The sequence below is a fragment of the Amblyraja radiata genome, chromosome 9 (assembly GCF_010909765.2).
Source record: "Amblyraja radiata isolate CabotCenter1 chromosome 9, sAmbRad1.1.pri, whole genome shotgun sequence".
Classification (NCBI taxonomy): domain Eukaryota; kingdom Metazoa; phylum Chordata; class Chondrichthyes; order Rajiformes; family Rajidae; genus Amblyraja; species Amblyraja radiata.
Window position 1 is genome coordinate 17,338,152 of NC_045964.1, and position 26,569 is coordinate 17,364,720.

General features: G+C 45.4%; 1 protein-coding gene across 4 annotated transcripts in view; it reads right to left on the reverse strand.

The window, feature by feature from the left end:
* Window positions 1-10,880, reverse strand: part of bub1b (BUB1 mitotic checkpoint serine/threonine kinase B) — a 69,213-nt gene extending 58,333 nt beyond the window's left edge. Inside the window, exon 1 of one of the 4 annotated variants that reach the window (XM_033026792.1) lies at window positions 10,829-10,880. The gene's annotated coding sequence lies outside the window, so the exon portion shown is untranslated. Of the gene's footprint in view, window positions 1-10,725 lie in introns of all 4 variants that reach the window. The other 3 variants (XM_033026791.1, XM_033026794.1, XM_033026790.1) reach the window with 3 other exon arrangements.
* Between the last annotated feature and the right edge of the window lie 15,689 nt (window positions 10,881-26,569).

Consider the following 26,569-nt stretch of genomic DNA (forward strand, 5'->3'; position numbering starts at 1 on the left):
AAAAACTGACGCAGAAGGGGTACTTAAACCGTTCTAGTTGTCCTCTTAAACCATTGTCGGAGAGCCAGGTGGTCCTTCTCCAAACCCAGAAGGGGTATGACCAAATGGGCATGGTCAAGGAGGTGTGTCCGGAACCAAAGTCTTATTTGATTCAAAGGTACACAAAAAAGCTGGAGAAACTCAGCGGGTGCAGCAGCATCTATGGAGCGAAGGAAATAGGCAACGTTTCGGGCCGAAACCCTTCCTCAGACTGATAGGGGGTGGCGGGGAGAAGGAAGGAAAAAGGAGGAGGAGTCCGAGGGCTGGGGGATGGGAGGAGGCAGCCCAAGGGCTAAGGAAGGGGAGGAGACAGCAAGGGCTAACAAAATTGGGAGAATTCAATGTTCAAGCCCGCAGGCTGCAGACTCCCCAAGCAGAATATAAGGTGCTGTTCCTCTAATTTCCAGTGTTGCTCGCTCTGGCCATCGAGGAGACCCAGGGCAGAGAGGTCGGATTCGGAGTGGGAGGGGGAGTTGAAGTGCTGAGCCACCGGGAGGTCAGGTAGGTTCTTGCGGACCGAGAGGAGGTGTTAGGCGAAACTTATTTGATTCAATCTGGCAGACGAAACAGACGACAAATTCTGTCAGTAAATGAGCCGGTGCCATTGAGGCAGGTTCAGTATGATTATGCAGATGACGTGATATGGACAGAGGATGGAAACTATTATCTGAATGGACATGTGACAGCAAACGGCGTGCAGTTCTGGGATCAGGACTTTGTTCCTATAACTGCAAAAGGACTGCCAATGGGGCTGGTGCCAATGATGAAGTCCCCTGTGAAGCATGTCGACAAATCCCCTGCGAAACCTGTGCTGGTTGAGTCGTCGCCTGCTAAGAAACTCCCGATGGAGGCCGTGCCTGTGGCGACATCTCCTGTGAGGGGTACGGCTGAAGGCCTATACCGTACACTAGCAGGACGGGTCAGCAAGCCTGTGGCTAGATACGGGGATTATGTCTGGATGCAGATCTTGGACTAATATAACCGACGTTACTTATATTACTTGCAACATATCCTCCATTGCTTTACTGTTGATGATAGTTAATATTTATAGCTTTATATACATATTACTTCTGCATGCTTTATGTTTGCCCTTTGGGCAAAAGCCTAAGAAGGGGGATGTAGATCAAACAGTATTGCTGATTTGATCAGTCTGGTTTTGCTGCTGATGACCCGTTCCATAATCCATGTCAGATTTTCCACACCACCGCCACCTGGTGGCATGTGGGCAGCCATGCTAGTTAGTTCTACTTACAACTCGAAGCCTACAGTACTCATTTCGATGGTCTTTGTATGTATTCTAATTAAAGTATTTATTATGATATAATGACTCTGTATCAATAGTACTTTGCACAATAATGACCAGTCTGAAGAAGGGACTTGACCCGAAATGTCACCCATTCCCTTCTCTCCAGAGATGCTGCCTGTCCAGCTTTTTGTGTCTATATTCGTACATCCAAGTTGGGGCTGCATGCATTTACCACCCACTGCAAATTTCAGTTAGAACTCTGGCACTTGTGACAAAGTAAACTGCGTTTTTGAATATCACAGTAGCACCTTTTTTTTGAGTGACTAAATATGAGTGGGCACTAAGCAGAACAAATCTTCCATTGTCCTAGGATTCAACTATTGTTTTACTGATGAACTACTTTCAAATAATTCAATAATTTAACCTCTAAATGAAAGAACTATTCACATTTCTTGGTTCAATACAAAGACAAAAACGTATCTCCAGACCATTACAATATACACTTGACATTGATGCAGTGAAGAATAAGTAATCTTTGAGACCACATTAGCCTATTAGTTGTTCAGAAATTAAAATTCCATGTACCATTTAAAAAAACTGTAGAACATTCTCTTTGATTATCCATGAATGCTCGTTGTTCTGACCAGGGAACCAGGTCACTCAGAGATACTGAAGTTGTCAATATGAAGGTCTTTATCCATCATGACAGAGATTCACTTGGAAACCCTCTCAGTGAAATCACCCCAAACTCAAAGTACATCAAGTTTTTATACTTTTGAGGATTAAGATACTATCAGGTAACTCACTATACTTTCAATAGCTACAAGACATTGGTTACTTCAATATTTTGAGTCTGACAAATAGTTTCATTGAATTATATCAGACCACATTTTACTGACAAGACACCTCTGCATGTTCAAACACCTTTGCTTGGATATATACATACGTGCAATGTGCCAAGTGATAAAATAAGTGGCATCTGGAAGCTTTATCAATCTCGTATCAAAATGATATAAAACAATTGAATGTGTGATACCTGGTTTAATGTGGGCCAATTACATAAGGTAGTTCTGCTATAAAGCAACAGCTGCATTCCAAAGAAATTTCACTTTACAGAAAAGTTATAAAAACTATTGTCAATAGGGTTAGCTGGGTTTAGCGGCTAAAATTTTCAAAAAAAAAATAAACGTTAAAAAAAAAATTAGCCAACAAGAAATGTTCATACGCGCACTCTGCACCCCAAACCTGTGCGCTCATTATTGAACCTCCCTTATACAATGACAGACCCATGCCAACCAGCACAATACATCTACATCCAAAGATGGATCTGAACCAAATAGATGCACAGAATCTCTTGCCCAAAGTAGGGGAATCGAGAACCAGAGGATATTTGTTCAAGGTGAAGGAGAAAAGATTTGATAGGAAACTGAGGGGTAACATATTCACAAAAAGGGTGGTGGGTGTATGGAACAAGTTGCCAGAGTAGTTGGGGCTGGGACTATCCCAATGTTTAAGCAACAGCTAGACAGGTACATGGTTAGGACCAGTTTGGAGGGATATGGACCAAACACAGGCAGATGGGACTAGTGCAACTGGGACATGTTGGCTGGTGTTGGCAAGTTGGAACGAAGGGCCCGTTTCCACACTCTATGACTCTAAAAGAGTCTTCACCAATTTAAATTCAACAGGTTTAAAATAATTTTTGTTATTGCAAGCTAAAAACACAAAAGGTCGCACAACTGTTTTGTTTTTGCAAGCCTCGTTTTTTTCTGCATGTCATTTGCCAAAGTAAATTTTTAGGTTCCACTTGTTCCAGATCTAAATTAAATTTGACCCACATTTGCCAATTTAGCCCAAACTATGTAGTTTATCTCTCACATTAAATCTATTTAGTGTTATGGAAACATTTTGTTGCAGAACTGCTTGTACCCCTATGTCTCATGGCCATGCAAACCATGTCTTGAACAGCAAGCCTTCTGCTGTGGGCCAGAACCTTGCGCTCTGTGGACAGTATGTTTACAAAGCCGTCTGTGTAAATTTCTGTAGGTGGGTTCTAATATGAATTAATGCCTGCAACTAATTCCTTAGCTTCTCATATTCCTCCAACTCTTATCCCACAATTTCTTCAGCAAGGCAATTTTTTTTTTTTTTTTTTTAAGAAGAGAACAAAAAGGGCTGTATATCCAATCCTAATTACAGTCAAAGAACTACTCGCATGAAGTGTTTTATTTTGACCAAGCAATTCACAAAGTTGCCAAACTGGCTGTTAAACGCATTATTTTCAAAAAACATTTCTCAATACCCCCCCATCTCATCCAAAAGGATAGACACAATTCCTCAGTCCAACCTCAACACTAATATAATAAATTCCAACTCACACATAAGTGCCCTAACAAAATCTGAGGAAGACCGTAGCAGGAATGGCAATTCCGCAAATCATGAGCCTGTGCAAACTCTCAAGGAGCTGATTAAAAGTGCTGTTAGAGCCAACAAAAATGTTCACGCACTGTATCCCAAACTTGTGCCCTCATTATTGAACCTCTTGTATACAATGACAGACCTGTGCCAACCAGCACAATACATCTACATCCAAAGATGGATCTGAACCAAAATCTTCCACAATAATTCCCAACACGGGCACCGTGCAATAGTTCTCCCTCTTTTAGACATTCTATGGTCAAATTCTGCGGTGCACAACCTTTTATCCGAAAGCCTTGGGACCAGACACTTTTCGTAATTCGGAATTTGTCAGCCTTCGGAATGGAAAATATTTAGCGTAGATTTTAATGGCTGGCTCAGTGGTAGAGTGCTCGGCTCATATCCGCAAGGTCGCGAGTTTGCGCCTTGATCCCGGCAGTTCCTCAGTCGCGGGTTTGAGTCTTCAATGTAGTTTTTTCTTGCAGAATAAATGTCTGTATGAAATGCAGTGTGTTGAATGAATTCCTGAATTTGTAAATGTGACCGCAGCATTGAATCGCCTCTCGCACTCATGTCACCCTAGCGGGGCTACATGCCCTTAGGCGACATTTTCACACTCTTATATCCGTGTGCAGCAGAGGCGACGTGCGTTTGGCGCCAAACGTGAGCTTTGGTGTGCAGACGACATCCTGGAAAAAATGTCCGGTTTCTTCCAGGTAGGCGATGTACCCTCCCGGGCAATATACCCTCCACTTCTCTTTTATGAAGGGGATTTAGTTCCCCTTTCTTCCAGGACCGACCGGAGGTTCCGCTGTCACCTCTGCGGGCCACCCCCGGTGAACGCTCACTCAACTTTGTCTTGGGATTCCTACTCTCCCGCGCAATGTACCCTCACCGTCTCTTTTATGAATGGGGATTTAGTTCCCCTTTCTTCCAGGACCGACCGGAGGTTCCGCTGTCACCTCTGTGGGCCGCCCTCGGTGAACGTCCTGTCTCCCTGTCCCTGGGATAGTAGGGGGCGATCAAACAGCACAATACCCCCCTCCCCCTCCAACTCCAGAGGAATCCGCTCCCCGATGGGCCGCTACGGCGACAAGTGGCAGTTCGCCCACAGCCCGAGCTGCGCGACCCCAAGAACAAGACGTACCTTGCACACCATCAGCTTCTGCCCATACGGGGAGCGTGTTCCTCTGTAGTTGGAGCGGGGCTGGGCTGGAGTTGCTGATCTGGGATCTCCGTGCTTGCAGTGGGCCTGGGGGTCGGTGTCCCGATGAGGGGGCACAGCTCGGGCTGTGGGCGAACTGCCACTTGTCGCCGTAGCGGCCCATCGGGGAACGGCTTCTGGTGGTCCTGACGTCTCCGGCCAGTTTGCAGTTTTCCTCTGGAGTTGGAACGGGGCTGGGATCTCTGGGATCTCCGTGCTTGCAGTGGGCCTGGGGGTCGGTGTCCCGTTGGTCCTGACGTCTCCGGTAACTGGCACTGACCTGCTGGCATTGCCGACGTGAAGACAGTGCAAAGCCCCCGCGCCGGTGCAATGGGCGGGGAGCTGGAGAGGGGAGGGAAGGGGTCACACACATGGCCGGGAAGCAGAGGGGTGTAGGTGGGGTGAAACTGAAGGGAGCGACAATCTGCTGCTGCCTGCCCACTGAGTTAAAAAGTTCCCACGCAAGACTCACGATACACTGTGTATCGTGAGTCTACTGTGGGAACTTTTTAACTCAGCGGGCAGGCAGCAGCATATTGTCAATTATTAACCCTCCCGCGCAATATACCCTCACCTTCTCTTTTATGAATGGGGATTTAGTTCCCCTTTCATCGAGGACCAACCGGAGGTTCCGCTGTCACCTCTGCGGGCCGCCCTCGGTGAACGTTTTCAAGGACCTTTCTTCAAGGACCGAAAAAATGTCCGCTATTCGGAGGTTTTCGTTATTTGGATCTTCGGATAAAAGGTTGTGCACCAGTATAACTCCATTTACATGTTTGCAGACAACACTATTATAGTGGGACACATTAAGTTGGAGTGACTGAGCAGGTCAGGCAACATCTCCGGAGAAAAGGAATAGGTGATGTTTCAGGTTGAGACCCTTCTTTACTCTGAAGGGTCTCGACCCAAAACGTCACTTATTCTCCAGAGATATTGTCTGACCCGCTGAGTTACTCCAGCTTTTTGTGTTTAAACCAACAGCTGCAGTTTCTTCCTACACTATTATAGTGGGCCAGATTTCAAACCATGACAGACAGAAGAGGAGAAACATAGACAATAGGTGCAGGAGTAGGCCATTCGAGCCAGTAAAGACATTTAATGTGATCATGGCTGATCATCCACAATCAGTACCCCGTTCCTGCCTCCTCCCCACACCCCTTGATTCCGCTAGCCCCAAAAAGCTCTATATAACTCTCTTTTAAATGCAACTGTGTGAAAAACTTTTTCCTCATCTCAGTTCTAAGTGGCCTGCCATTTATTCTTAAACTGTGGCCTCTGTTTCTGGACTCCCCCAACACCGGGAACATGTTTCCTGCATCTAGCGCGTCCAATCCCTTGATAATGTTATGTGTTTCTTGAAGATCCCCTCTAATCCTAAATTCCAGTAACACAAGCCCAGTTGCTCCATTCTTTCATCATATGCCATTCCCGCCATCACGGGAATTAACCTTGTGAACCTACGCTACACTCCCTCAATAGCAAGAATGTCTTTCCTCAAATTAGGAGACCAAAACTGCACACAATATTCCAGGTTTGTTCTCACCAGGGCCCTGTACAACTGCAGGACCTCTTTGCTCCTATACTCAACTCCTCTCGTTATGAAGGCCAACATGCCATTAGCTTTCTTCACTGCCTGTTGTACCTGCATGCTTACTTTCAGTGACTGATGTACAAGGACACCCAGGTCTCGTACTTCCCCTTATCCTAACCTGACATCATTCAGATAATAATCTGACTTCCTGTTCTTGCCACCAAAGTGGATAACCTCATATTTACCCACATTATACTGAATCTGCCTACTCACCCAACCTGTCCAAGTCACCCTGCATCCTCATAGCATCTTCTTCACAGTTCAGTGTCATGCAGCTTTGTCTCATCTGCAAATTTGTTAATGTTATTTTTAATTCCATCATCTAAATCATATAATGTAAATTGCAGCGGTCCCAGCACCAAGCCTCGTGGCACCCAACTAGTCACTGCCTGCCATTCTGAAAGGGACCCGTTAATCCCTGCTCTTTGTTTCCTGCCTGCCAGCCAGTTTTCTATCCATGTCAATACCCTACCGCCAATACCATGTGCTCTAATTTTGCCCACAAATCTCCTATGTGGGACCTTATCAAATGCATTCTGAAAGTCCAGGTACACTGCATCCATTGGCTCTCCCTTGTCCATTTTACTTGCTACATCCTCATAAATTTCCAGAAGATTTGTCAAGCATGATTTCCCCATCGTAAATCCATGCTGACTTGGACCGATCCTGTTACTGCTATCCAAATGCACCGCTATTACAATAATCGACTCCAGCATCTTCCCCAACACTGATGTCAGGCTAATTCTCTGCATTCTCACTCCCTCCTTTCTTGAAAAGTGGGATAACATTAGCTACCCTCCAATCTACAGGAATTAATCCAGAATCTAAGAACAATGGAGTTAGAGAGATTAGTAGCATGGTATCAAGACAACAACCTCTCCCTCAATATCAGCAAGAGCTAGTCAGTCTTCAGGAAGCAGGCTGTAACACATAACCCAGTCTGCATCGATCATGCCGAGGTGGAAATGGTTGATACCGTCCAAGTTTATTGGTGTAAACATCGGCCTAAACATTGTCCTACTCCAACCATTTTGACACTATGGCCAAGAATGCGCATCAACGCTTCTACTTCTTCAGAAATTCAGCATGTCTCCAATGACTTTTACCAACTTCCAGACTCATGATTAAAAACATGCTACCCGTATTCCTTACAGCTTGAGCTTGGTATGGCAATTGCTATGCACAAGACCATTTGAAATTGTAAAGTTTCATGAATACAGGTCATTCCCCATTGCACAAACCAGCCATACCCACTCCTCGACCCCACAAATATATTTCATGCGGCCTCAGGAAAGCAGTCAACATATTCAAGATCCACACACCAGTCATTTTCTCCACCCAACCTCTCGCCACTCCTGTAGAGCTGAAGATACAAAAGCTTGAAAGCGCATACTAGCAGTCATGAACACCTTCTTTCCCGCAGTATGTTAAAGTATCTTTTAAATCACATAATTGTACCACAATCACTTATTTTCCACTGATATCAGACTCTTGAACAGACCTTTCATATGCTAGGAATGAATTCCCAACATACCAAAATATCTAGTTACATACCTTTTAATCTACCACTTTTAATTTACACTTTCTCTTTATCTGTAATTCTACATTCTGCACTGTTAATTTGTTTCTTTTTCACTACATACTGTACTGATGTATGATATAATTTGCCTGGACAGCATCAAAACAAAACCTTTTCACTGTACCATAGTACTGGTCTTTGAATGTGGGAGAAAGCCAACAATGGCAATGTGCAGTTGATGGCATTGTGGGGAGAATAAAATACAATTAGAGTAGGAATCGTGAAAATGGGTGCTTGATGGTCAGAGACAAAAAAAATGCAAATGTCATTCAAGTACACTGGAAGCGAGGAATGAATCCAGGTCACCCGAGCTGTGAAACAGCAGCTGCACAACTGGAAGTATTGGTTTATTATTGTAATGTGCAGAGATACAATGAAAAGCTTTGTTTTGCTCGCAATCCAGATACAGCACACTATGACTACTATCAAACCACTAGGAAGCATCAGACATGAGTTATCAGTTTAGTTGGATTAAGCTCAGTGAGCATATGGTGGATCTTGTGAGCAAGACAAGTTCAGAGCAAGAGACGGGGCACAGTGGCAGAGTTGCTGCCTTATAGCGCCAGAGATCTGGGGTCGATCCTGACTACAGTGTTGTCTGTACAGAGTTTGTATGTTCTCCCTGCGCCTGAATAGGTTTTCTCCCACTCTCCAAAGATGTACACATTTATAGGTTAATCGGCTTCGATAAAATTCGAATGTATGATAAAATTGTCCTTGGTTAGTTTGTCGATAGTTGATTGCCGCTTACCCAAGGGCCTGATTACAGGCTGTGTCTCTAAAGTATAAGTCTAAATCAACAATAATTTCTGGTTCTGACCAGTGGTAAGCATTTGGTCTGGCATAAAAGGGGAAAGGGAGACAAGCAGCAAAAGCAAAGGGTTACAGTTCTAATCTCAAGTCCAGGTGTTGGTACAAATAAAAGATTGTCACCCCAACTGAGCATTATGTCCACATGGGTGGGACACTGAACAAAGATGACCATTTCAGACCAGTCTCATCCAACATATATTGCCCAGAACGCACTGGACAGCAATTCAAATTAGGTAATCTGCCAAATTTTGTACTTCCAGGCTCAGAGATGCTGATATGTTAGGCTGTCAGATAAGGTCAATAAAATAGTTGACCATAGTATACCAGATAGGGAAGTGGAGCAATGAATAAAAATGTTGTCGACTCTTTTACTGGCTTTATGGAAGTTATATTACTATGAAATGAACAGCAAATGCTGTATTACTCAGATAAATCAGCTTCTGATAAGTCAAGTCAAGTCCATTCGTCACATACACATATGAGATGTGCAGTGAAATGAAAAGTGGCAATGCTCGCGGACTTTGTGCAAAAAGACAAACAAACAAACAACCAAACAAACTATAAACACACACATATTCTGAAGAAGGGTTTCGGCCCGAAACATCGCCTATTTCCTTCGCTCCATAGATGCTGCTGCACCCGCTGAGTTTCCCCAGCAATTTTGTGTACCTTCTTATAAACACACACATATTCTTTTACATATTAAATATTGGAAGTAAAAACGTTCAGTAAAGTTAGTCCCTGGTGAGATTTAGTCCGAATGGCCTCTGGGAAGAAACTCCTTCTCAACCTCTCCGTTCTCACAGCGTGGCAACGGAGGCGTTTGCCTGACCGTAGCAGCTGGAACAGTCCGTTGCATGGGTTGAAGGGGTCTCCCATGATTTTATTGGCTCTGGAGTTGCACCTCCTGATGTATAGTTCCTGCAGGGGGGGCAAGTGAAGTTCCCATAGTGCGCCGAACGCACTACTCTCTGCAGAGCCTTCTTGTCCTGGGCAGAGCAATTCCCAAACCAGATGGTAATATTTCCGGACAAGATACTTTCCACCGCCACTGCGTAGAAGCACTGGAGGATCCTCGGAGAAACTCTGAATTTCCTCAATTGCCTGAGGTGGTAAAGGCGCTGCCTTGCCTTACTCACGAGTGCTGCAGCGTGTGATGTCCATGTCATATCTTCAGAGATGTGGACTCCCAGATATTTAAAACAGCTCACCCTATCCACAGGATCCCCATTTATCCTCAATGGTGTGTACATTTCGTATTTTATACAAGTCACATTTTGGCTCAAATCTTATTACACATTCACAGAGATTCACATCGCAGTGGGCATCAGCGGCAAAGCTTATTCACCAACAATAGTTTGCTTTATTTACTTTAGAAGAGGCAAGACTTTCTCACATCCCTAATTCTCATACAAGTAAGGTGAATATCTAGGGAAATAGACTAAAGGCAATGGGTAAACAAATCAAAAAACAACCAACCTTACGTCGTTCTGGAACCAAGGATCTTTCCTCGCGCAACCCAACCCCTCACACCCCCTCTAGCCTTTAAACACACATCCCCACTCAACCCCCCCCCCCCCCCCCCACACACAACCCATCTTCCTCCATCAAGCCCCCTCACACCCCCTTCCTCCACCTCCTCAAGCCCCCCCCCCCTTATCCTCTGCACACACCCTTCGCCCTCTCCTCACACACACACATCACCCTCAGTCATTCTAAACTCCCGTCTCCAAGCCGCCGCTTCTCTAGACCGCGACGCGCCTCCACCCCCCATGTCTACTCCCTCCGTGTCTGTCTACTTCCCGTCTCTATCCCCGACTCCCCGTGTTTACTCCCCACGTCCCCGTGTTCACCTCCACGTCCCCGTGTTTACTCCCCACGTCCCCGTGTTTACTCCCCACGTCCCCGTGTTCACCGGTCCCACGTCCCCGTGTTCACCTCCACGTCCCCGTGTTCACCCCCCTCACCTCCACGTCCCAGTGTTTACTCCCCACGCGTCTGTGCCGCCGCCTCCTACTCTTGATTTGAATCCCAACCGCCACGTCCGCGCCCCTTCACCCATTGGCCGCCGGCGCGACGGTTCCGCCAACTGGAACAGCTTCAAATGCTTTGACCACAACGGCGATCCATTTTATTTATGGCAACGATGCTGTCCAAGATTATAAACATTGCCTGAAAATGTCACGCACTTAAAACGCTTTTTTAAAATTTCGGATGCCACCAACAGGCGGCTGTGACCTCGCTGGAGGGGTCAGTGCGCGCAATGCACCCTGGGATTTGTAGTTCCCACAAAGATGCTATATAGGATCCGCTATGGGGTGATTTCACGAAAATAGAGCATACAATAAGGCTACCTGTGCCCTATTGGGTTCTTCCTGAACTGTTTATTGAGCTTGCTTTTCTTCAGGAAAAAGATAAGCGTGAGGTGACTCCAAGAATAGTGGAATATCTTAATTCAATCAGTGAGAGCACTTTGATTGTTTTTACAGATGGATCTAAAGATCCAGTTAGTGGGAGAGCTGGGTTTGGAGTGTATGTGGAGCAGCTTGGGTTGAAGATTGGCCGGCGCATTTCTGATGGAAGCTCTGTTCTCACGACATTGTTAAAGATGTGCCTTGAGTATTTCTGCCATTCAATGCACAGTCTGTCTTGTCACCTAATATTCTACTGCTGGTGTATCCAGAGAGCTATCCCTTAACACTGTAACAAAAGAGGTATATTTTGGGTGTCTGGGTTATCTCAGAAGCTTCTAAACCAGCCATATGAATTGCTTTGTCACAGCAAAGGTGTTTGAGTATTCAGAGTATCTTGACAGTCACAGTGTACTCCCATTGTAAATATGTATTTCTGCAAAGTGATCTAGCTACACTCAAAATGTTGAGATTAAGTAGGTAATTATAGCTGTTGAATCATTTCCGGTTGTCTTAGTACTTAAAATATTAAAACTTGATGTATTTTGAGTTTGGAGATTCAACTGAGAGGTTCTCCAAGAAAATGTCTGCTTCTCCTGATGAATAAAGATCTTTTATTTCAAGCAGCTTTGTGGCTCTGAATTGTTATGTTCATTAGTTACAACTATGTAAATCTTAAAGAACAGAATTGATCAAACCTCTCACATGGTAATCGTTTGGTGTTATGCTGGACCTCACAGAACTTCAGGTACAAGTCTACAGCTGCTTCCAGTAATTCCAACTCTGGATCCTGCTGGATTTTGGAAACCCATATCCCAGTAGCCGCCTTGATCTCCTTGGATATTTTTGTGGAGCTCAAAAAAGCAATATTCATGTTCCACTGAATCTTCGATTGCCTGACCTAGCTCAGAGCTTTCAGAAACACAGTCATGGAGTCGTACAGCATGGAAACAGGCCCCTTTGGCCCAACTTGCCCATGCCGACCGCCTAATCGTCTCTTGTCCCACCCGCCTGCGTTTAGCTGATATCCCTCTAAGCCTTTCCTTTCCATGTACATGTCTGAATGTTTCTTAAGTGTTGTGATAGTAAATGCCTCAACTACCACCTCTGGCAGCTATTTCCATATACCAACAACCCTTTGTGTAAAAAAAAGATGTCCATCAGGTGCCCATTAAATCTTTCTCCCTCATCTTAAACATATGTTCTCTTGTTCTTGATTCCCCTACTCTGGGGCAAAGACTGTGCATTTACCCTATCCCTCTCATGATCTTGTATATCCCGAAGAGAACATCCTACAACCTCCTGCGCTCCAAGGAATAAAATTCTAGCCTGCTCAACGTCTCCTCGCCTTGCACGTTCAATCATGCCTCGTATGTTCACAGTCTGTATTAGTTGAGAATAAGATGCGCGAGGAGATGGTTATTCCTGTGAACCCAAAGAGAACATACCTTCAATATATTCAATGATTCAATGATACTTTATTGTCACCTGTACCAAAGTGCAGAGAAATGCTTTATTTTGCATACAACCTGGTAAAATCATGTAGCAGACCTAATCTAGACAGTACACAAATGTCGCCATGTTTTGGCATCGACAAAGTTACCAAACAGTCCTATCTAACCTTGGTGCTCAATTGCTTAACACTGTTAAAATTATGCAGTGTAAAATTGAAAATTAACTGAACCTTGAATGATCCAGGAAAACAGCTATTTCTAGTAGATTTGCATCAGGCAGGAAAATTTAACTCTGGGTGCAATTTATCTTTGTATACCTGACATGATTTTTGAGCCAGTTGCATAATGGATGACGTCATTGCCAAGTGCAAAGCTCATTTTGCAGTATTGCATACTCTCAATTGAAGGAAGGTCGGCGAGCCCCCAACGGGCAAAAGAAACGCTTCAAGGACAACATCAAGAACAGTCTGAAGAAATTCCACATCACATCAAGCAACTTGGAGCACATTGCACTGGACAGGCGCTCCTGGAGGAAATCCGTGCAGGAAGGAGCTGCACTTAACGAAATGTAACCAAGCCGTGCCACAGAGACAAAGCGACAGCATCGTAAGGAGAAAGAGAAGGGGGCTCGGCGACTACCAACCACCGTCAGTCTCCACTGCCCATGTTCCACCAAGGTGTGTGGATCACGGATTGGCCTCTACAGACATCTGCAGACCCACAAGTAGATGACCCTATGGAGAGGACAGTCATACCCGTTTCGAGTGACCGCCGATGATGATGATGATTGCAGAAGGAAAAACTTGCCCTGCAAGTCAAGAGTGTTTAATTGTCATAAGTACCAGGAATGCAACAATTAAATTCTACTTGCTGCAGCTTTATGGGCTCATTAATACAATAACACAACAAATAAATATACAATAATAAATAACGCAATAAATTAATCATTGCTAATATTGACATAATAATGCAAAATGGAAGTATGTAGTGAAACCAAAAAGAAAATCGATAGTAGATCGTTGCTGAGGTTGGGTTATGCTTTAGTGTTGTGCAGTGTGGTTGCTGGGAAGAAGTTGATGGTTGGTGGGAAGAAGTTGCTCTTGATCCTGCATGCCACGGTTCTCAGGGTCCTGTGCCTTCTTCCCAATGGTAGCAGCAGATGAGAGCATGGCCCGGGTGGTGTGAGTCTTTGATGATATTAGCTGCGTTTTTGAGGCAGCACCTGTAGAAACAATTTGCTGGTGGGGAGGTCAATACCTGTGATGGATAGGGCAATGTCTAGAATAGAATAGAATACGTTTATTGTCATTGCACAATACTGTGCAACAAAATTCCATTTCATCTCCTTCGGTTTAAAAAGAACAAAACACAACAGCCATTGACTCACATATACACAAAATCAGTAAAGAAAATAATAAATAGGTATTAAAAATATTTTAAAAGAATATTGCGCATTATCTTGCACCTCGAATTATAATGTGCTTCCCCAGTGTTCTATGTTAGAATTAAGTTCTTTTATCGCACATGGGTAGAAACTATTTTTTAGTCTACCGGTGCGAGCCTTCAGAGACCTGTATCGCCTCCCAGAGGGTAGCAGAGTGGAAAGGTTGTTGGCAGGGTGGGATGTGTCCTGCTTGATGGTTGTGGCCCGGCTCAAGCATCGGGCCCTGTATATGTCATCCAGGGAGGGCAGTTTAGTGTTTGTGATGCTCTGTGCAGTTTTAATAACTCTCTGCAGCGCCCTCCTCTCAGCCACAGTGCAGCTAGCAAACCACACCAGGATGCCATAGGAGAGGATACTTTCCAAGGCGCACCGGTAGAAGGACAGCAGCAGCGACTATGAAACGTTTGTTCTCCGCAGAGACCGCAGGAAATACAGCCGCTGCTGTGACTTCTTCACAAGAGTGACGGTGTTCATTTGCCATTTGAGGTCCTGGGAGATGTATATTCCCAGGAACTTAAAGTCAGTGACTCTCTCCACCATGTCTCCTTTGATGTAGAGAGGAGCAGGTTCCTCTCTCCTCCTCCTGAAGTCAATAACCAGTTCTTTTGTTTTTGTTGGGTTGAGTACCAGGCTATTTTTAGTGCACCAGAGTCAGTTTTTGGACTTCATCTCTGTAGGCAGACTCGTCGTTGTTATTTATCAGCCCCACCACAGTCGTGTCATCTGCAAACTTGATGATCCGGTTTGTGCTGTGTGTTGGTGTGCAGTCATGGGTGTATATTGTGTATAAGATAGGACTCAGCACACAACCTTGTGGCGCTCCTGTGCTGAGCGTCAGGACTGGGGAGTAATTGGACCCCATCCTGACAGTCTGTGGACGATCTGTTAAGAAGTCCTTGATCCATCTGCATGTGTTGGCATTAACACCCAGGTCAGACAGTTTGTCCACCATTCTGCTGGGAATTCTGCACCATTCTACCACCTTCTGCAGCCTCCTTCATCATGGGCGTTCAAGTTACAGAACCAGGCCATGATGCAACCAGTCAGTATGTCCTCTACCGTACAACTGTAGAAATTTGATAGAGCATTGGGTGACGTACTGACTGTCCTCAGTCTTCTGAGGAAGTAGAGGCCTTGATGAAATTTCTTTGCGATTGCAACAATGTGCTGATCGGAGGACAGATCTTTGGAGATATACCACCAAGGAATGTGAAGCTGTTTACTCCACAGTCGTCCCATCGATGAAGACTGGTTTGTGAATTTCCTCTGCTGAAGTCCACATTCAACTCCATGGTCCTGTTAATGTTGAGAGCAAGTTTGTTATTCTGGCACCATTCACTCAGATTAACAATCTCCCTCCTATACTCTGACTCATGGTTACCCATGTTTTTCATCTAACAGCAGAGTCTAAAGATGGTGTTGGAGCCGTGTCTGACTACACAGACATGGGAACAGAGAGAGTGGAGCAGGGGACTGTGCACACAGCCTTGAGGTGCTCTTGTGTTGATGGTCATTCAAGGAGAAAGTGTTATTGCCAGTTTCTACTTATTATTGGGTATAAACGAGTTTGGTATTCCAAAAAACGCAAGGAATCATGGGATTTGTCAAAGATTATTCACCATAAAGAAAAAGCAAATGAAGCACTGGCTGAATAAACTGTGTATATATTCTTATCTTTATTCATAATTTATGTGTAAAAATATATTTAATCTGAGGAACGGGGGTGCCAGGTAGTGGGAGAGCAGGAGTAACAGTGAGAGAGAGAGAGAGAGAGGGCGACAGGGGAGAGACTGGACCGACGAAGAGACATTCTTGACTGCTGCGCGCACAGACCAGCGGCTCATTAGCAGCCAGGATCGAACCCTGGTCCCCGGTGCCACAAACGCTGCCGAACCGCCACTGGACCGCCCCGTCTCGCCCCGCCCGGGGGGCAGCCGGAGACGTCCGGAGTGATCCCGAACTGACAGGACACCGGCCCACAGCCAGCCTAGAGAAGAAGCGCCAACCCCAGCTTAACTCCACTTGTCCCGCCAGGCCAACCGACAGCCTCGGACCGACGGGACACCGGCGGCCCCAGGCCCACAGCCAGCACGGAGAAGGAGTGGCAACTCCAGCCCAAACCTGCTCCAACTTCAACTCCCGAGGAACCCGCTCCCCGACGGGCCGGGGACCCGGGTCTGATCCACCTCCCCCCACCTGGCAAGAGCTGAGCGCCAGCCATCAACGGGGATGCACACAAAGCGCTGCAGCAACTCAGCGGGACAGTAACATCCCCGGAGAAAAGGAATGGGTGACCCTTCTCTAGAGATGTTGCCTGACCCACTGAGCCACCGCAGCACCACGTGTGCATCCCCGCTGATGACCGGCGCTCGGCCCCCACCGGCACCGAGGGAGCCAATCAACAGCCACTGGACAAGGCGAGTGGCACAGCCGATGGTGCCGGAGCAGAGCCGAGCTGGAGCCCGCACCTCCCCCCCCTCCCCCCCCTCCCCCCCCCTCCCCCCCCCCTCCCCCCCCCGCTCCGCTTGCATGCCCGGGTTGGTGCCCCACAGCCCAGGGCCACCCCTGGACACCTCTGGCTGCCCCGGACAAGGACAGGACACCCAGGAGGGGACGGCCCAGCAGCAACGCAACAGCGCCCAGCAGCGCCGGGGACCCGGGCACAACCCCGACCCATGCAGCAGCACGATCTCGCTCACATACCAAAGCATAAAGCAATAAAAACGATAAAATCATCGTAGCTTTGTATAAAGGAACAATAAATACGCCTAATTCATAGCTTGGAAGCCATATTTTCTTACCTAGAAGAATCAAAGCTGGAAAATACGGATGAAATGAAGGTCTATATGTACACAGCTGCTCTGCTTCCAACAATGTTTATGGTGATTGACCTATGACCTGGGCATGCGCAGTCGGAATACCGAACTCGCTTATTCCCAGGGCATATTGTTTGCTTTGTATTGGGACTTTGGTAAGGTAAGTCCTTTCTGGCCTTCCACATAAAGTACCACCTCTCAAGACGCAGGCCCTGAACCCCAAGGCCCTCTAATTTCTCAATGGTCTGACATTCTTGACACTATTCCCCGATAACCAAGCTACTCCTGACCCGCGATGATCTCAACCCATTACCCGTCTTGCTCAGATGCAAGAATTGATGTGGTCCAGGCCTGAGTTAGCATCTTCATGGTACCCAATGAAGGCCCTGCCTATCCGCCTGCCCTCACATACACCTCTTTCCAACCATCACTCTTGTCTTTTAGCGAATTGATGATCCCAGTCCTTGGCCCCCAACTCCTCAGGCCATTATGTTTGCCCCAAAGCCATTATTCTGATAGTTGGCCCCTGGTTTTATGTCACCAACCCCTTTTAGATGTGCAGTACTTAATAGGCATGACTCTAGTGTTTGCTACTATTGTTGATTGGCTGTACAGAATTTGATAGCTCTTATTTGACATATAGCAAGTTCTTGTTTCATTTCAGAACCACATTGGAATACGTGCTTTAAATTCTTACATTACATCAAAGAATGAGCTTTAAAAAATCTTTATTGGCTCCCAGGTACATACTGAGGTTACAAAAGGCATTAGGGTGATATACGATTTCCTTTTTATTTTCTAATCTCGCTCTATCTAATAGAATGGTATGAATTGTGAAATGCTTTGTGGATATTATAGTGGATATAAGATTTGAGTGGAGAAGGCTGATGGCCAAATGGATGAAGGAGATTTTGTACTGTGTGTTTGTTGTGCATGAGGTAGCTTTATGGATTTGAAGTTCCCATTGCTTTCTGAAATTGTTATAATAGTTACTGGGGTTTCACGGTTTTAAGTACACTTTTAATTTGGAGTTCCCATTTATGTCTGAAATCTTTATTGTAGTTGCTGGAGTTTCATGGTTTTAAGCAGGATTTTATTTAAGTGGGTCTTTTATTGTCACCAGTACTGAGGTACAGTGAATGACTTTGTTTTACATTTTATCTAAATAGATCAGATATGCCATGCATAAATGCAAGTAAGGTTTTCGTTATTCCGGTTTCGAGACATATGACTGTAAAACATTCTCGACTTGATTCTTGACTCTTGACCCCTCCTTCATCTTTACTGACAAGTAGAAGCAAAGATACTAGAGCAAGATCTATGATCTTTGGGTAGAAGCTTTCCAAACTATTCAGCAGGGGGCAGTGTTAACTAGAATTAAGAAACAGTTTTTGTTTTCATTAAGCAGATCAATCCCTTGCTTGCGTGGTCCAGTAGGGAGCAGCATTAATCTACGTGTATTTTCACAGAACACAATTGCCACCTGCAACTCCTCGAGTGGAAAATGGAAAAGAGGTGGAAAATGACTTCTGTGTCTGGTCAGAGAATTTCTGCAACTTGATACCACCCGTTTAAGTTACTGCCATTCGGCAGACTTAGACCTCAAGAGCTCAGCGGGCCAAATCTGCCAACTCTCTCATAGACCCTGTACACAGCTGCTGCACTATTAGTTTTAGATCAGTTGTTGGATTGGTGGCTATTGTTATGGTCCAGCAAAATGGTTAACTCCTTCCCTCCTGCTCACTATAATACTGCCATGCAGCACAGGAACAGGCTCTTTCTGCCCACCATGTCCATACCGGCCAGCAAGCACTCATCCATACTAATGCCATTTAGGTTTAGGTTCATTTTAGTCATGTGTACTAAGGTACTGTTTAAAATTTTGTTTTGCATGCTATCCAATCAGGTCAGATACCACTATACATAAATGCAATCAAGCCAAACTCAAGTACAATGGGTGGAGTGAAGGAGTGCAGATTATAGTTAAAAGAACAAAAGGACACAAAGTGCTGGATAACTCAGCAGAACAGGCAGCATCTCTGGAGAACATGAATTGGTGATGTTTCAGGTCGAGACCTGCAGACTGAAGAAGTGTCTTGATCCAAAACGTCACCTATCCATGTTCTCCAGTCATGCTGCCTTACTGTCCTTTTTTGTGCATTGACCAGCATCTGCAGTTCTTTGTTTCTGTAGAATATAGTTCTCAGCATTACAACAGATCCAGAGACAAATTCTAATGTCCGCAAAGAGGGAGAGGAGAATCAGATTGTACCAACCTTGGGTCTGCAGCCTTCCATGCCGATTGAATTGTCCTCAAATGCTTGTGTTTGGTCTCTTTACGTGTTTCCACTGATTTTCAGTCACAATGGATCTGTGGCTTTGCTCAAGGACAAGAGGGACAATTACAAGCTCTGGCAGACAATTCACTCATTAGGTGCCAAATAGTCAAGCTCTTTCCCAATACCTGAAAGTTCCTAAATAATTTTGTGTGTTACCAATGGAGGAGCATTGCATCCACATTGAGCAACATTGGAACAGAGAAAGAAACCAAGGAGAGATCATGAAAAGCCGCTCTGGGTGGCACAATGGCGCAGCGGTATAGCTGCTGCCTCGCAGTGCAAAAGACCCGGGTTCATTTGGAGTTCCTGGTCTCTATGTGGGGTTTGTACATTCTCCTTGGGACTGCGTGGGTTTTCTCCTGGTGCTCTGATTTCCACCCACATTGCAAACACATGCAGGTTTGTAGGTCAATTGGCTTCTGTAAATTGTCCCAAGTGTGCAGGATATAGAACTGGTGTACATGTGATCGATGGTGGGCCAAAGGGCCTGTTTCCACACTGTATCTCCAAACTACACTAAACCAAAAAAAACAAAAATACTGCAGATGCTGGAAATCTTAAATAAAAAAAGAAAATGCCACAAACAATCAGCGCGTCAGGCAGCATCAATGGAAAGAGAAACAGTTAATATTTTAGGTTCTGGATCCTCCATTGAAACTGGGAAAGAGAAAAAAATAGTTAATATGGGTAGCAGAGAAGCTGGGGGAAGGTGAATAGTGAAATTGACAGATTGGAATCATATTGAATAACATTTTCTGTTTACGTAGTACATTGGAAAGTACAACACAAGAACAGGCCCTTCAGCCCACAATGTCGGCGCTAACCATGATGCCAAGATGAACTAGTCTCATTTACTTGCACATTATTCATATCCCTCTAATACCTGCACATCTATGTGCCTATCCTCTTAAATGGCACAATCATATCTGACTTCACCACCACCCCCTGACTGCACGTACCAGGCACCACCACCTCTGAATAAAATAACTTGCCTCACACATCTATCTATACATAACTAAAGCTCTGATCTCGTGCTCTTCCGGTTTGCACGGTTTTTCTATTTGCACAAAAATGGTACGCGATAATTCTATGTTTTTTTGCCAGCTCACTCACCGTTCTCCTGTGCTGCGAGTGCACCAAGTTTCGTTCCGATCGGTCGTCTAATGTAAAAGTTAGCAAGGTTTAAAAATCATAAAAACCGCACGTGCGCAGATCGATCTCTCCTGCCAGTCAGCGCCTGTGCGGATTGGTCTCTTATCCTGTAACTCCACGGGACGTCCGCCCCTTCCTGCGCCATCGTGTCTTTACTGGAGCTGAGGGGGGCTAGTGGAGGTCTCCAACCGGACACAGTTTTCGGAGGGACCGGAAGCGACCTGGCCCGGCGCGGGAGATGTCGCCAAACGGAAAGCAGTGAATCTGATCCCGGCAGAGGAGAGCATCCAGCGCCCGCTGTGAGTCCCAAACGCACCGCCAACGTAACGCCCGCAGCTCCAGCCCCTTCCCCTCTGGTCCTCCTCTCTGGCTCCTGCCCCCTCCCCCGTGATACCCCGCTCTCCCCCATGGCTCTTCCCCCATCTTTTCTCCGAGCTCTTCCCGCCACCCAAACTAACCTGTTTTTTTTCTTTCCCAGTTCTACTAAAGGGTCCTGACTATCTCTCTCATCACAGATACTGCCTGGCCTGCTAAATGTTTGTGGCATTTTCTCTTCATTTCATCTTCTTGATTTACATTTACTTTGGAATTCATTGCCAGGATTGAAAAAAGGTCTCGACCCGAAACGTCACCCATTCCTTCTCTCCAGAGATGCTGCCTGTCCTGCTAAACTAGTCCAGTATTTAGTGTTTCTCTTCCAGGAATGCCAGCTTGTAAAATGTTTTCATCTGCTCTCCAACAGGACCTGCTTAGTATTTCCAACAATTCCTGTTTTTTATTAAAGGACATGAGATGTTATTTGCATTGTTAAAATGATGATGAACGGAATACACAACACCTCATATTTCGCTTGGGCAGCTTATACCACACCAGTATGAACATTGACTTCTCTAACTTCAAACTCTCCATCCCTCCACCTTCCCAGTTCTTTGACCAGTCTGACCCTGATGACATTTTATCTGACCCTGATTACTTGTCACCTTCTCCTAGCTAACAATGATCTATTCTATATTTCCCTTGAACTATATCTCTTTTGATGTCTCATTTTCACACCTCACCCTTCCTTATCTCTGTGCCTCCCTTTCCCCTGACTTTTAGTCTGATGAAGGGTTTCGACCTGAAACTTCACCCAGTCCTTCTATCCAGAGATGCTGCCTGTCCCGCTGAGTGACTCCAGCATTTTGTGTCTATCTCTAGGATGCCAGAACAGTCCGGCCATCTTATGCTCCGTTCCCACAAGGTCAGTCATGACCAGAGTAGCAATCTATGCTATGGATAAAAAGATTGAGGACCCCAGTATGTACTTTATAAACTGCACAAAATCCAGCAGAGCTTTTCAGTGCATGAGGGTGTGCCCTGATGCTAGAGACACTACCATTTGAATGAGCTATTAAAATGAAGGCCTGCTTGGCCATTCAGGTGCATGTAAAGGAATCCATGGTCCTATTTCAAATAAAGTCAGGTAGCGTTCCACTGGGCATTCGCCAATATTCATTTTTCAACTAACATCACTGAAATGTATTTTCTAATCCCCAATTAATTTCTGTTATAATGTAATAACAAAGGAACTGGTTTATAACAGAGATAGACACAAAATGCTGGAGTAACTCAGTGGGTCTGGCAGCATCTCTGGCAAAAATGGATTGGCGATGTAAGAATGGATAATGCTGGAAATACTAAAGGGCCTGTGCCACTTTCACGACCTAATTCACGACCTTTTTTACTCGTGGACATTTTTCATCAGGCTAGAAAAAAGACCCCGACCTACTTGATGCCACGAGTACCTACGACTAGCATCAGGGCCTGCTACGACCCACCTACAACCTCCTACGACCTCGTGACGACCATGCTACGAGTATGAGTCAAGGGCAAACTCGGCAGAGGTCGTGAATTAGGTCGTAAAAGTGGTATAGGCCCTTTAGCAGGTTAGACAGCATATATAAAGAAAAAAGAGAAAACATTTCAGGGCAATGAATTTCCAATGACAAAATCTCATTGTTCTAGTTCATATGTTCTGGTTCATCTGTATGTTATAAAGAAACACTCTTGATCTGAAGCGTTGCCTGTTTCTCTCTCCACTGGTGCTTACTACCTGTGTGTTGTTGCAGCATTCTCAGCTTTCAATTTCAGCATCTTCAAGCATTTGCCTTTTGATTACAATCAAAATGCACTGCGCTTGTTGCTCCCAAGGTGAGGTGTTCTTTAGAGAACGGGGGTACCCCTCTTCTATCACAGATGAGGCCCTACCCACATGTCTCCTCTGTATCCCATAGTTCTACTCTTGCTCCCCCTCCCCCCCAGTCGCAACAGGGACAGAGTCCCCCTAGTCCTCACCTTTTACTCCATCAGCCGTCACATACAGCACATAATCTTTCGACATTTTCGTCACCTCCAATGGGATCCCACCACTAGGCACATCTTCCCATCTCCACCCCTTTCTGCTTCCCATAGTGACTGTTCCCTCCCTGGTTCGCTCATCCCTTCCCACCCAAACCACTCCCTCTCCTGGAACTTTCCCCTGCAACCGCAGGAGATGCAACACCTGTCCTTACACCTCCCCCCTCAACTACATCCAGGGACCCCATCAGGTGAGGCAGAGGTTCACTTTACCTCCTCCATCCTCATCTACTGTATCTGCTGTTATCAGTGTGAGCTCCTATATTTCGGTGAGACCAAGCGCAGACTGGGCGATCATTTCACTGAATACCTACGCTCAGTCCGTCTTAGAGTCAGAATCATAGAGTGATACACCGTGGAAACAGGCCCTTGGGCCCAACTTGCTCACACTGGCGACATGTCCCAGCTACACTAGTCCCACCTGCCTATATCCCTCCAAACTTGTCCTATCCATGTACCGGTCTAACTGTTTCTTAAATGTTGGGATAGTCCCTGGCTCAACCTCTCCTTATAGCTCAGACCCTCTAGTCTTGACAACATCCTTGCAAATCCTCTCTGTACTCTTTCCAGCTTGACAGTATCTTTCCTATAACATGGTGCCCAGAACACAGCCGTGGCCTACACAATCTCCCATATGGCAAAACATTTTAACTCCCCTTCCCATTCCCACACTGACTTTTCTGACCTCGGCCTCCTCCACTGGCAGAGTGAGGCCACATGCAAATTGAAGGAACAGCACCACATATTTCTCTTGGGCAGCTTACAACCCAACGGTATGAATGTTGATTCCTTTAATTTCAAGTAAACCCTGCATTTCCTCACTACCCCCCCCCACCTTAACCATTCTACTAGTTCCACTGTTCACATCCCTGCATCCTTTCATTATCACTTCTTCCCAGCCAACAATGGACCATATGCATTAGACATAAAAATGCAAGTCTTCTTTGCGTAAAAATGTGTTCGGCTGGCAACCGGAAGGTAGCCGGTTCGAATCCCGCTTGGAGTGCATACTGTCGTTGTGTCCTTGGGCAAGACACTTCACCCACCTTTGCCTGTGTGTGAATGTGTGTGAATGTGTGTGAGTGATTGGTGGTGGTCGGAGGGGCCGTAGGCGCAGATTGGCAGCCACGCTTCCGTCAGTCTGCCCCAGGGCAGCTGTGGCTACAGAAGTAGCTTACCACCACCGAGTGTGACTGAGGAGTGAATGAATAATGCGATGTAAAGCGCCTTGAGTATTAGAAAGGCGCTATATAAATCCCATCCATTATTATTATTATTATTAAAAATGAGAGGTAGAGAAGCAGAGCCCTTTAACAAAGTGTTTCAGAACATAAGGCCCACGCAGCTGAAGAAATGGCTGGGCACGTGATATTTGTAGTGTGGTTATTGCTTTAAGTCAGTCACCCTTTAAGAACTGGGTCATATCACTAAATGCACCCTGGTCTGCAATAATGTTTACAGAACTTTCTAGAGACAATCTGTGAATAAACCTTGGCTAAAGTTGGGTATTATTTGAGCACGTTGTTTCCACCGTGTATCGACTTGCACACTCTGCAGGTTAAGAACTAAATCAACACACATTTACTGCCAATGAGGATGATGTGTTTAAGGATCCCAGTCATTAAAAATGATTAAGTCGTCTAGGTTGACCACATGACTGTATTGCAAGAGTGAATCTGAGAAGCTCATGATTAATTGGAGCAAGTCTGAGGTGCAGACTTGAGAATGTGGGAACAAAATTAGTGCCTACTGAAACTCTTTGTGTATAAAAAGGTAAGCCTAGTAACTGCCAAAGTGGGAGACAAGACAAAATGGCAGTCCACTCCCAGACCATGATGTGAGAAATCTCAGTAGTTATTAAAAATATAGGACTCAGTTACACATTAAAGATGAGAGTCAACGCAAAATGGTGGAGGAAATCAACAGGACAGGCAACATCTCTGGAGAGAAGGAATGGGCGACGTTTCAGGTCGAGACCTTGAAGAAGGGTCTCGACTCGAAACATCATCCATTCCTTCTCTCCAGAGATGCTGCCTGTCCTGTTGAGTTCCTCCAGCACTTTGTGTCTATCTTCGGTTTAAACCAGCATCTGCAGCTCTCCCCCCCCACCCCCCATCAGTCTGAAGAAGGGTTTCGGCCCGAAACGTCGTCTATTTCCTTCGCTCCATAGATGCTGCTGCACCCGCTGAGTTTCTCCAGCATTTTTGTGTACCTTCCTACACAATCTGTGCGAGAGTGCCTGAAACAAGGGCATATGCTAATACAAGAAGATAATGCTGATGGTCGGAACAGGCCCAGATACCTATGTGACTTTAGCAAACATGTTTACAACCCATTGATTGATCAGCCATTGTCCCATTTGGGAGTGGGGACACGAGAGACTGATGAAATGTCACATTTAAATTCATTACCCTCAGTTCTTTGACTGCTCTTGAGTGCTCCAATTAGAATTTGGTATGTGAAGGGTTAACATCAATTTGGTGATTCTGGGCACAATCTCGATATTCTGCTGACCCCAGCTTATACAAAGGGCAGGCTGCAGCTGGGAATTAGGTTTCAAGCCCAGGGGCAGGACATGTGTAGACAGACAGAGAAAACAATGCAGGCCTTGTAATTCATTTTTTTCATTAATCATTAGAGACCCACTGTCGCTAAAAATAACACAGCAGAATTTTCAGTTTATTCTGACCAACACTGTTAACCCTATCAATTCCATCAGAGTAACCCATACCAAGCCCTTCTTTGCCTGCAATCCTACCAGTTAAGCAACACCTTGTTTCAAATTTCCTATCCTTGTTTTCAAATGCCTTACTGACATCACCTCTCACTTTTCTTTGTGACCTTTTCCAGCCATATAATTTGCCAATATATCTCTGCAGACAGACACAAAATACTGGAGTAACTCAGCAGGACAGCTTCTGGAGAGAAGGAATGGGTGACATTTCGGGTTGAGCCCCTTCTTCAGACTGCGAGTCAGGAGAGAGGGAAATTGGAGATGTGGAACGGTACAAAGAGAACGTAAGGTGTGAAAAGGACAGATCAAAGTAGACATTATCAAGGAAATATAGAATGATTCATTGTTGGCTGAGGGGAAGCTGACAACGAGGCATACAATCAGTAAAATTAATCAGGAGGACAGTGAAACTAGTCGAGAACTACGGTGGGGGAGGGACGGATAGAGAGGGGATGCAAGGGTTACTTGAGGTTAGAAAAATCAATATTCATATCACTGGATTGTAAGCAAAATATTTCCCTCTTTCTCTGCAGTCACAGGTGGAACATACAAACCCCGTACAGACAGCACTCGTATCAGGATCGAACCTGGGACGCTGGTGCTGTAAGGTAGTTGCTCCACCATTGCGCACTATGCCACCCGGGTAGGTGATTGAGTCAGGACCCTTCTTCAGACTTTTTACCTATCCAAATATTATATTAGCTACCTACCTGAATACCATATTCTGTGGCTTAGTGCCAAATGTTATTTAATAAATCTCTTGTGGATCACCTTGGGGTGTTTTACTATAATGGTGGTTATTACTGTTGAAACTTTTGATTTATCATTCTGCAGTTGCAATTTGTTCTCCAGTGCTAAGTCCAATGGCCAATGTTTCCATGAATGAAGGGAGCCAAAGTGGGGTCCATCCAGTGTTTTTTTACAGTCATCTA